The sequence below is a fragment of the Phocoena sinus genome, chromosome 3, assembly GCF_008692025.1.
Source record: "Phocoena sinus isolate mPhoSin1 chromosome 3, mPhoSin1.pri, whole genome shotgun sequence".
NCBI lineage: Eukaryota > Metazoa > Chordata > Mammalia > Artiodactyla > Phocoenidae > Phocoena > Phocoena sinus.
Window position 1 is genome coordinate 141,042,545 of NC_045765.1, and position 12,764 is coordinate 141,055,308.

General features: G+C 40.4%; 1 pseudogene; it reads left to right on the top strand.

Annotated features, from left to right (window-relative positions):
- Window positions 1-10,865: 10,865 nt before the first annotated feature.
- On the top strand, window positions 10,866-12,310 carry LOC116751116 (annotated as a pseudogene).
- Window positions 12,311-12,764: the final 454 nt, after the last annotated feature.

Below are 12,764 nucleotides of genomic sequence, written 5' to 3' on the forward strand. Positions count from 1 at the left end.
TCCTTCCTTCCTTCCTTTTGATATATTTATTTTCCAGTATTTAGACATATGGAAAAGAATAGCAATGTAGATCATTCAAAGTTACAATTAATTTACATCAATTTATATTTGGTTTAAGTAAACAGTTTAGAAGTTGTATTTTGATATGGAATTTTGGTATAATGGCTAGGCTTGCCATGCAGTACCACCTCATAAAGCAATAGTGTGAGATGGGAGGGTACAGAGCTGTAAGCCTCTGGAGACAAGGCTGTATGTCTCAGTTATCTTTGCCATCTTTGCTCAGCTCAGCATCTGACACTTGATAAGCACTCATTTTTTAATCTGTGAAGGACATGTTCTTGAGGAGGTTGAAGCACCTAGTATGTCCAATTACAGATGTCAATACTACACGATTGCTTTATTTAGTAACTTGTCTTAGCGATGTAACTGGGAACATAGACAGCAAGTTTACCATCATTTCTTCAGCAGCACAGCTAGAATGGTTATGGAATCAAGGTGACTGGAGTTCAAATTCCGTCTCCACTTGCTGTGTGACTCTGGACAGGTTCCTTACCTTCCTTGGAGTGGCTCTCCTTGCTGGGAAATGGAGATAAGAAGAGAAGCTGCCTCAGAGGACTGTTGGGAGGACTAACGAGGAAGTCCATGCGGAGAGGTTAGTGTGGTTGCCTGGTCCACAGAGGGCATTCAATAAATATCATTTATCACTATTACTCATATCCTAAAATAAAATCATAAAATTTTTGACAGCTAACTCTATTAATGTCCTGTGGTTGCTGTAACAAATTACCACAAACTGAGTGGCTTAAAACAACAGAAGCGTTTTCTCACAGTTCTGGAGACTGGAAGTCCAAAGTCTGTATTACTGGGCTGAGATCAAGGTGTTGACAAGGCCGTGGTCCCTTGGAGGCTTATGTAGAGAATCCTTTCCACTCCTTGCCTCTTCCAGCTTCTGGAGGCTGCCAGTATTCCTTGGCTTGTGACCACATGGGCCCAATCTCTGCCTCTGTGATCAACTGGTCTTCTGTTCTGTGTGTTTGTGTTAGTCTCCCTCTGCTTCCCTCTTATAAGGCTACACATGGTTGTATTTAGGGCCCACTCTGATAATCTGCTCATTCTCAAGAATCTTAAACTTAATCACACTTACAAAGGCTGTTTTGCCATATAAGGTAATCTTCACAGGTTCCAGAGATTGAGACCTGGATACCTTTGGGAAAACCATTATGTAGCCTGCCACACAGATATTTAGAACTTCAGAAATCGGAGGATTTGCTTCCCCAGCTGTGTATTATGGGAGTAGTCTGTTTGTCTCTCTCTCTGTCTCTGTCTCTCTCTCATACTCTCTCCCTCTTTCTCTCCCTTTCTTTCTCCTCTTCTTCTAACCCCTGTCCCATTTACCTAATTATATATGTCAAGTGGCTTGACCAAATAAAGTTGTTTTCTTATGTACTGAAAAACTGCAATAGGCAGCTGCAAGCCGAAGTCAGGACTTGCATCTCTGCAAGGCTCTGTGATTCTTGTGGATTTTCTAGCATGCTTATTGCCACATGGTGACAAAATGGCTGTCACAGATCCAGGCGTTCAAGGTAGGAAGAAGAGTGTTTCCAGCTGCTTCTCTCTGTTTATCAGTAAGCCAAAACTATCCTTGAAAATTCTCAGGAGATATCCTTTTATGTCCTATTGGCCAGAAGTGTGTCCTCCATCTCTAGATGCAAAGGAAGCTGGGGAAAGAAAATACAGCTTTCCTCGCATGGACAGTGGAAGGTGTCAAGACAGATCAGAGAGAACTGCTGTGTAAGCCAAGCACCAGGTTCTACGGCATACCTGGTCTGTAGAAATGTTGGAGGGAGGGTGTGTTGGGCAGAAGAGGAAGGAGAAAGAGAGAGGTAGAACTCTAATGAAGACCTACTAGGAGTCAGGATGTGAGCCTATAGTTCCATTCAGCCTCTCATTTCCTATTCACAGGAGCCTTTTGAGGTCAGAATGAGTGTTCCCATTTTGCAGAGAAGAAACTGAGATTCTGAAATTTTTTAAGACACACTCTAATATACAGAGTTAATAAATGATGAAGCCAGGAATAAAACTGAACTGGGTCTAAATCCAGATGCTCTGCTCTTTCTAGTATCCAAAATGAAGTATCAGACCAAGCAGAACATCTGTCTTTGACTTTTTCCCTCAGCAGCCACTCTTCTTCAAACGCTATTTTATTTTGACAGTGTTGACCAAAACTCAGAGCACTTCACCTAGATCATAAATCTGCTCCAGGTCTGTGGCTATGGGGGCAGCTAAAATGCTCCAGTTCCGTCACAAATACGTCATGAGAGGCAGGGCCTGGTCAACACATTGCAATATGCAGCTGAGACGGGAATGTGGTACAGTGAGCCTGAGAGCTCACCACACCATAGAGAGTGCGATCCCTGGGCTTCCCATGGCACACGTGATGCTTTTCATCAAGAATCATTGGCTAACTTGTATTTGTTGGTGACAAGTGCTAAAAGGAATGCAGCTCAAGTATTGCTGCTGACATGTGGAGTTAAATCAGTCTTATGTCTCCAAATCTGCCTTTATAGACATGAGTTTCCAAATATATTGCTCAGAGATTTTTACAGAGAAGTTCCGTTGGTGGATACTGGCTTATTATTAAAGAAAAGCAAACCCTTTCTTAAAATTTTCTACAAACATAGAAAAATTTAGACAAGAAGAAAAAATATAATTTAAAGCTCTGCTCCAGAACTAAAACAACCATTTTTGATTATCTGAATTATATCTCCTGCCTCATCTCCTTCTCCTTGAACTAATCTAATGCTTTCTGTCCCTGTTGGGTTTATATAATTCAAACTCATCAGTTTCTGTGTGTTTTATGAAAGCAATAGAGAAAATAAACATTTTGGTGCACCCATCAAAACATACTGTACAAGACAAAAGTTTTCGATTTACGTTTTGTTCTGATAAAGTGTAATGACTGTAGCAATACAAGTTAGCCAATATCAAGAGGATCTCAGATCCTAAAAAGGAATTTATTCCCTTACGGTTAAAGAATGTTCCACACAGTGAAGATATAAAATAGGATTTCATAATTTGCACATTCTTGGGGGTGGGTAGAGACTCCTTTATTCATCCATGAAAATAAGCACTGGTCTGTCTACCTATGGCTCTGGAGGAACAGGTAAGCGCTAGAGATGCAGGAGTGAGGATATCAACCTCTAGGAGAGATCCAACCCCTTTAAAGTGAGGGGAAAAAAAAGAAATGTCTTTCAAATCATTATGCTGTGCACCTTAAACTCGTACAGCAGTGTATGCCAGTTATACCTCAATAAAACTAGAAGGAAAAAAAAAGAGATGCCTTCTCACCTTGCTGGGAACATTGGTTCGGTTCGGACCCAGTTTCTGCATCACTCAAAGCCGATAAGTCTAACTCAACAGACCCTTCCTGCCCACACTTGACCACTTGTTTTGATTACTGGCCAGCAAGAGTGGTTCCAGAGGCAGGCACCAAATGCCAATGGAGTCACCATTGTAGATCCCACATATGACACCAACTGCCAAGAAGAAACTGGATTAGAGCACTGCTGGATCTGTTAATGCACCCACTGTCCTGCACTCTAGATTTCCCGGGACTGAACCCCCAATAAAGCATTAGCTTCTAAGTTTGTACATTGGGCTTTGTTTTCTAAGAAACCCATGTTAAGACAGAGAGTGATAAAAATCACACCTGCTCCCAGAAGTAGTTTATAAGGCAGGGGTGGCAGGGATTTTGTGCTAGGCATTTGTGAAGTTTAAAGAGTGTGGAAATGGTCCTGGTAAGATCCAGGGATGGTCACAGGTCTAAGTCAGAGCCAGTATGAAGCAGAGAAGCTATCCCCTCCTTTGGAAATCGAAGTGGAATTGGGAATCGCACTTACCCATGCCCAAGGAAGATAGATGATCAGAAAGAGGAAGGGCAGGAGTTCTCCTGTGAGGCTGGACTCCATCTCACCTCACAGATAACGGTGAGGTTTTTGGAACAGGGCATTCCATTAGAAGTAAGAGCAGACTGAAGTTTCAGCACAAATTAGTGAAAGGCAGGAAGAAGACGGGACAAATGTGAAAAAGAATTTCCTTCCAAATCTTTATGTCTAGGAATACTAACAATGGACTCCCCCAGAGTGTTAGGAAGAGACCAGCCTTTAGCAGACCTGAAAGTTCATGAGGGATTGCCTGAGGAATAAAGGAAATTTCCCCAAGATTGCAGCTTCACTCATCTCAGCAAATCTTTACTCGTCCTTACTCAGCCCAAGTTAAACAATCAAGTGCATTACCCAGAGCACGTGCAGGGTCATCCAAAGCTAGGATTTCAGCGTTAGGTCTGCCACCTACTAGTTTTGCAGTGTTAGTCAAGTCAGCTCAACATTCTGGGTCTCGACGTCCTCAGCAGACTCCAGATAACACTCACAAGATTATTAGCAGAATCAATCAGGTAATGTGAGAGATCTTTTTATTTTATTTTTTAATTTTTTTTGAAGTTATTTAAATTTTAATGCAACGTTCCTGGAAAGGGAGTAGCTTAGTCCAAATAATAACCAAATTGTTATTATTTTATTACTATAAGAGAGATCTTTTTAAATTGCTGCCTCAGTTAGAATGTTTTTGGCTACAAAGTACAAAATATCCAACTAAATGTGGCTGAAGTCGTGAGGGCATTTATTATCATCTCTCATGGCCGGAAGCCCAAAAGTAATTAACAGCGTTGGTGAATCCTGCTACTAAGTGGACCTTCTGCTTCATTTTTTTTCAGTTCTCTAGCTTTCCCCGCGAGTGTGGCACTGCTACAAACATGATGCCCTCACACAGTTGTATTAAAAAGTAGGAAAGGTGAAAGGGTCCCTTCTATGTTTCCCTCTTCACATCAGAACAGAAAAAACTCCCAAAAGTCCCCACAGGCTTCCCCTCAGGTCTCATTGGCCAGAACCGGTTTCTGTGTCCCACTCTAAACCAATCATAAATGAGGACGTAGGAGAGCCAGCTCAATTTGGTTTAAAACCAATCACCATTCACCTCCTGGGCTGCGGGGAGGACCTCCCTCCTTTCCTAGAGTCCATTGCCACCAGAGAATTAAACGGAATAAAGGTTTTGTTGGCTTAGAAGTGGGAATGGTTGTTGACTTGAAAACTGAAAGTGTTTGTCAAAATTTAAAAGAGTTAAACAAGTAGTATTTTTAAAATACACTGTATGACAAAAATAAACACATAAGTAAATAAAAAATAAAAAAGGATAAGAACAAGTTCCTGTCCTTAAGGGTTTTAAGATCTAACCTAAGAAAACAGCTTTATTGAAAGTAGGAGGATCTATTTAGAGAATCTGTTTTCTCTATGAATTTGGATTCCCACTACTTCCAAAGCAATGATCAGGATAATAGCTGTATAATGTGTTCACCACCTAATCAATCGATTCTGAAAAAAATATAAAAAGGAGTAAATGAATGACATGCCCTCCCCGTTAAAAATAAATCTCTGTTTATTGAAAGTCAGAGTTAAAATTGCATTTCTGATCTTTACAGATGTAAAAAAAAAAAAAAAGTTGATTTCTTCACTTTCTCTGTTTGGGTTCTGATATACATAAAAATTGTATTGTGCAGCCCTCCATGGTAGCCCTATCATTTACCAGACCACAACATTCCCGGCCCTCCAAACATGTCACCTTGTGGGGTGAGATACCTAGCAGGTGGGAGTAATTTCGTCATCTTTCACTTGATGGGACTGTTGACCGAAGTGGTACAGGGTGGTTTTAAAGAATTGAAAGCAGAGACAGGTGTTTGGGAATTTATAAATCAACTGTTTGTGCTGTAAAGAACACATAAGAGTTCCTGGAGCATTTCCCCCCACCTTCTCCCTGTCTTTACTTTCCATTGTCTCTGTGTTTGAAATTTCTGTCTTGCTATTCGTTTTTTTTTGATGTTGGAGGTTAGTAATTTATTTATTTATTTTTGCTGTGTTGGGTCTTTGTTTCTGTGCAAGGGCTTTCTCTAGTTGTGGCAAGCGGGGGCCACTCTTCATCATGGTGCGGGGGCCTCTCACTACCGTGGCCTCTCTTGTGGCGGAGCACAGGCTCCACACGCGCAGGCTCAGTAGTTGTGGCTCACGGGCCTAGTTGCTCCGCGGCATGTGGGATCCTCCCAGACCAGGGCTTGAACCCGTGTCCCTTGCATTAGCAGGCAGATTCTCAACCACTGTGCCACCAGGGAAGCCCCTTGCTATTAGTTTTTAATGAAACCAGTATGTTTATCATATTTGATGGCAGACTTGGTTGTTTGCAACTCAGGGCTATATTATTTTTTCCTCAGACAGATTCAACTGGCAGCCTCTGCAGATTCCTTTGCACAAAAATGGCACGACACAAAAATTCTAGTGGCAAGAAGCAAATTCTATACCTCAGGAATTCTGCCAACAAGATAAAGCGTTGCCAACTGATTTTTCTTTTTCTTAAGGAAAAAAAAAAAACAGAAAGGGTAGAATTAAAAGTTTGGACAAGAACACATCTCACATATCATAACAGAGGAATGTGCTTTAGAGTTTTCTATGATTCTGAATGCTTGGTTGATGCTACAGCAGCCCCTTCAGAGCTATCACTTGCTGCCATTTCAAAAGATCTTGGACTCTGGGAACAGACTGGATTAGCATGACTAAGTTCCATAGTCCCAAAGCTTCAGGCATCAGCAACAGAGAGGAAGGAGCCAGGTAGACACTGGATAAATAATAAATAATGAGAAACATGTTGTAACATTCACTGTCAAATTATATTTCCCTTTTTTTCTTACATCTACAAATTTCTGGTAAAATGAAATTATGCAGTTTCATTAAATTATCTAGATGCCATTTAAGAAGAAAAAGGAAAACAGTTTTCATATAATTTCAGATGTCTCCTTCACGGCAGATACAAACATACGGAAAGCTCTGTGTTGTATAAAAATTTCCCCTTGTCCCCACTGTCCAGTCAATCTACAGAACCAGGTCTTCCCTTCCCTTCACTGCCAAACTTCTCAAAAGAGAGTTTACAGAGACTTCCCTGGTGGTGCAGTGGTTGGGAATCCGCCTGCCAATGCAGGGGACACGGGTTCGATCCCTGGTCCGGGAAGATCCCACATGCCGCGGAGCTGTCTAGGGCCCACGAGCCACAACTACTGAGCCCACGTGCTGCAACTACTGAAGCCCACGTGACTAGAGCCCATGCTCCACAAGAGAAGCCACTTCAATAAGCATGCGCACAGCAAGGAAGAGTGGCCCCCACGCGCCACAACTAGAGAAAGCCCGTGTGCAGCAACAAAGACCCAACGTAGTCAAAAAAATTTTTTAAAAATTTTAAAAAGAGAGTTTACACTTTTTCTTAAGCTCTCCACTCCTTTCTCATAATAATCTTTCTGCCTCCGTCCATTTGTTTAATGGTTTCTCAAAGTCCAATGACCTCTTTACAAAGGATCTCAAAGTTTGTGAAATGTTATTCTTGTTCCATTTGTACTTGTTCATAGGCCCTTGAAGACAGCATGCTCACCTGAAAATCCTGCTAAACTTAATCCTATCAGCAGTTTCTCCTAAATGCAAGCATTCTCCAGAAGGTTTCTAGGACTTCAGGCTTTTTCTCTCTCAGACTTTCTCATCTACTCCTGTGGCTGCAAATACCCACCATGTGTGCATCTGTCTCTTAAATTTTGCTTCTCATCTAAACAGCAGACTGGCTTGTCAACTGCTGAGTTAAATCAGCATATAGGTGCATCATGGCACTGCAAAAAACTCCCTTTGGTCCAAACCCATTCCTGCCCCTTCTAGTAAGCTTTCGCCCAAACCAGGATTCAAACACAAGACTTATCTTTGGCTCTTCCTTCTTTGGAACTTCTAACATTCAATCAATTGCTCAGGTCTCTCACTTGTATGCCTGCAGTTATTTCCTCATGTAAGCCATAGATTTTACTGCCATGGCCAAAATCAAGTTCCTATTACTTCTGTTCTAGACCATTTCAAGCAATATTTATTCTATCTTTCCACATCCTTCCACGCATCCTTTCCCTGTCAAAGTGATTTTGCTAATGTACAGTTCTGACCGTGTCAGTCCTGACTCAAAAACCATGTACTTTCCCCCCATTTTCTACAGAATAACGATCAGTGTTTAGTTTAGCATTTAAAGTCCTTTATAATTAGGGTGTTAGAAAGCTTTGCAATCTTTAAAAATCTTGTGTAGAACTCATTGTTTTAGCTTACCACAGAGAAGGACTCACCACAGAGGCAAATAAATAAATAAATATAAGTTGGTTTTGTCTTTTTTTTTTTTTTAAGTTGGATAGTGAAACAATTTTTTTTTAACAATGATTGTATTGCCATCTGCTGGAGTGACTGGAGCACAACATTTGAAGCAATTTCTTTTTTCAAAAGTGTGAAAGGTTTGGCTTCAATATTTAAAAATTCTCTCTGAATACGGCTTTAATGTCTAATCTAATAGCAGATATCAAACTTTCTGGTAAGAATTACCTTTGATTTTAAAGCACACCAAATTACAATGAACAAATTGACATGACTTTTGCTTAGAAGAGACTGTGAGTGTTCACCCTTTATTACTGAGAATATCCCAGTTGAGTCTAAGAATGAAATGATTGGCTTTTTGAGAAGTAAAGTGCCTTGTCTAACATCAGGTGACTTTCAGAAAGTCACATTTTCTGATGCTACTCAACCATTCAAATCTTTCTCAGACTTTAAGACGCTGAAATAGAATTCCTTTCCCAATGAAGGTTTCCCATGCCAAGTCTCAGCCTTCTTGAATTCATAGGACTTACTATTTGCATATACCCTTCACTTGGGAGATTCAACAGACTGCAATGTATTGACATGTACATTTCCTGTGTTTGCCTTTCACCATGCAGTCATGGTTAAGAATCTGGTCTCTAAAGTCAAATTACCTGTTTCAAAATGTAAACTTGACACTTAGTAGCTGTTAATTAATATTTTTGTGATTAGTTTCCTCATCTGTCAAATGGAGATAACAATGCTTCCCTCGCAGGGCTGTTAGAAAGATTATTTTATCAAAAACTGTAAAATCACTCAAAAAAGTGCCTGCCATATAGTAAACGCTTAAGAATTAACAGATAGTGTCAAGCATATTGCCACAGGAATGACACTTGTGCAGCAAAAATCCCAAGAGGTAGCAGTGAGTCCCGCAACTCATAATAGTACTATTATTAAATGACAGAATTTATTAGATATTTTTTAATTAATTAGATTTTTAAAGTATAATTTACATACACTAAAATTTATCCATTTTAATGGTACAATTTGATGAGTTTTGACAACAGTTGAATAACCATAACCACAAATAAGGTAAAGAAAATTTCCATCACCCTAATATGTCTTATGCCCTTTTTCATATATCCCTTGTTCTTACCCCCAGCCCCTAGGGACCCCCAAGCCCTAGCAACCACTGGTCTACTAAATGTCACTATAGCTTTCCTTTCAGATAGAACTCTATGTGAATAAAATCATACCATATACTACCTTTTGTGTCTGGATTCTGTTACTTAGTGTAATGGTTTTAAGATCCCTCTATGTTGTTTTGTATAGCAGTACTGTTCATTCCTTTTATTTCATATTAGTATTTCATAGATATTTGGATTGTTTCTAGGTTTCAGCTACTGTGAACAAAGCTGCTATGAAAATTTGCCTACAAGACTTCGTGCAGACATTGGTCTTGGCAATATCTTTCTGGGTACATCTCCTCAGACAAGGAAACACAAGTAAACAAATTAGACTGCATCAAACTAAAAGCTTCTGCACAGCAAAGGAAACCATCAACCAAACAAAAAGACAACCTACCAAATGGGAGAAGATATTTGAAAATCATATATCTGATAAGGGGTTAATATCCAAAATATATAAAGAACTCATACAACTCAACAACAGCAAAAAAACAACCTGATTTAATAATGGACAAGGAGTTGAATAGACATTTTTCCAAAGAAGACATACAGATAGCCAATAGTCACGTGGAAAAATGTTTAACATCACTAGTTATTAGAGAAATGAAAATCAAAACCACAATGAGCTATCACCTCTCACCTGTTAGAATGGCTATTATCAAAAAGGCAAGAGATAACAAGTGTTGGAAAGGAGGTGGAGAAACACCTCACACACTGTTGGTGGGAATATAAATTGGTGCAGGCATTATGTAAAACAATATGGAGATTCCTCAAAATATTAAGAATAGAACTAGCATATGACCCAGCTATTCCACTCTGGATAGTTTTTGAAGAATATGAAAAAACTAATTCAAAAAGTTGTATACACCCCTGTGTTCATGGCAGCATTATTTACAATACCCAAGATATGGAAATAACCTAAGTACTCATCAATGGATGAATGGATATAAAGATGTGGTATATATATATATATATATATATATATATATATATATACACACACACACAATGGAATACTACTAAGCCAGAAAAAAAATGAAATCTTGCCATTTGCATATAGATTCATATAGATGGATCTTGAGGGTATTATTCTAAGTGAAATAAGCCAGATGGAGAAAGACAAGTACCTTATGAATTCACTCATATGTGGTAAATAAATAAATAAGTAAATAAATTAAACCAAACCAAACAAAAATAAACATGTAGCTACAGAGAACAGAGTAATGGTTACCAGAGGGGAAGGTGTGTGGGAAGGTCTGAACAGGTAAAGGGAATTATGTATCACAATGGATAGAAACTAAGCTTTTGGTGGTGAGCACACTGTAGTGTATACATTAGGTGAAATATAATGTTGTACACATGAAACATATGTTATAAACCAATGTTACCTCAATATATTAAAAAAATTTAAGTACAGTATTCCATCTACACTGACAAAAGATGAAATAAGCTACATGAACATTTAACATCAGAAGAAAATGAGTATTTTACTGAAATGCAGTTGAAAGAAGAAACAATTGAGGAGGAAAACAAAGAATGAGAAGGAAAATCATTATTGAAAGAGAAAAAAGAAAAATAAAGACAGAGTTTTGTGGCTGAAAAGTTAGATAGCAATTCAAGTAATGCTGCGAGAAGGTCCATGTTGAGTTGCTTTATATCCATCAGAAGGTGTGTGAAGAGTGGAAAGCTCAGGCAGAATTCAGTGAGGAGCTGAAGAGGTAGAAGCTGGTGGAAGAGGAGATGGTCTCAGAATCCTGGGAGAAAGACCAATGAGCCGAGAAAAAGTGAGAAGCCCGGGAGGTGAGGAGACAGAAAGAGCTGGTGGAGAACACACACCTGGGGCTGGGCGCCCAGGTCACCAACATCAAACACAAGAGCGGGTGGTGCAGCGACAGAGAAGAGGAGAAACAACAATACAAAGGGTAAACTTGAGAGAGAACAGGATAAGCTAAAGGAAGAGAAGACAAAGCAGGAAATTAGGACCTTTTTGCAAAAAGCCCTCTGAGAGAAGGTAGGACCTATTCAACAGGAATAGAGAACAGAGCAGGACTTGAACATGAAGGTCATGCAAAGGGCCCTTCAAAAGTTCCATGAATAGGGCTTCCCTGGTGGCGCAGTGGTTGAGAGTCCGCCTGCCGATGCAGGGGGCACGGGTTCGTGCCCCAGTCCGGGAAGATCCCACACGCCGTGGAGCAGCTGGGCCCGTGAGCCGTGGCCACTGAGCCTGCGCGTCCGGAGCCTGTGCTCCGCAATGGGAGAGGCCACAGCAACGGGAGGCCTGCGTACCGCAAAAAAAAAAAAAAAAAGTTCCACGAAGAGACTAATAAGAAAGAAGCAAAAAAAGAGAAGACATGGGAAGAAAACGGAAGCTTTCTCAGGGATATTTAGCAGAGCAACGTGAAGAGGAGGATGTTTGGGAGAAAGAATTAGACAGAATAATAGAGGAAAAGAAGGAAGAGAAGTTGGCTGAGAAGGACAGTTTGCTGCAACTTGACAGGAAGGAAAGGAAACAACGTGGGAATGAGGCCATGTGTACAAGAAAAGTTCAGGTGCAACAAAGCTTGCAAAGAAAAGGAAAAGAACAGGAAGAAGGTGCTATGGAATAGGATCCCACAAATGAAGGTCTTGAAGAACTTAACAGAGAGTAGGAGAATTTTGCAAGAGGCTACGGTTTAGCCCAAGAGTACAGAAGGCTGCTACAGATGTAAATATCCTACCAGCTGCAGTCTTAGGAAGCAGGGGAGGACGAAGTTTGAAGCAGAGATAGCAGCAAACAAGATTTGTCAGGACAAGATCCAGGAGATCTGGATCACCCATCAGGTGTCATCCAGAAACATGCACCCCATGCGGACAGTTTGTCACAATAAGCTTCCAACATAGTCTCATAAACACCAACATATTTTTTCCCAGTCTTTTAATATTTATGACTACAATATGCTTGTATGTTCTTTAAAAATAACAAAGTACAGTAGCCTCTTCAATTTTATCACCATCCTTGCAGACCCACAAGCAGCCCAGCATATTATTATTAGGAGGGAGATTCCTTAGAACTGGCGATCTGTTTCCATGAGAGTTGTGAATTGGCAGACAGAAAAAAAAAATTGCTTTACTACTCCAGGAGGCTGGTGACAATGGGCCAACCAACTGTGATCTTGGGATTAATGCATAACGACAGAAGCCACCAGATTCCTGGGCATCTCCTGATCTCGAGGCAAAGAAAGTTAACACCAGAGGGGAACAGTTTGGCTCAGACAGGCAGGCCTCTTCTGGAAACTGGCAGCCCCTCCTGGGGTCACCGAGGTGACAGGCCTGGACAGCCGGCTGGCTGACCTCC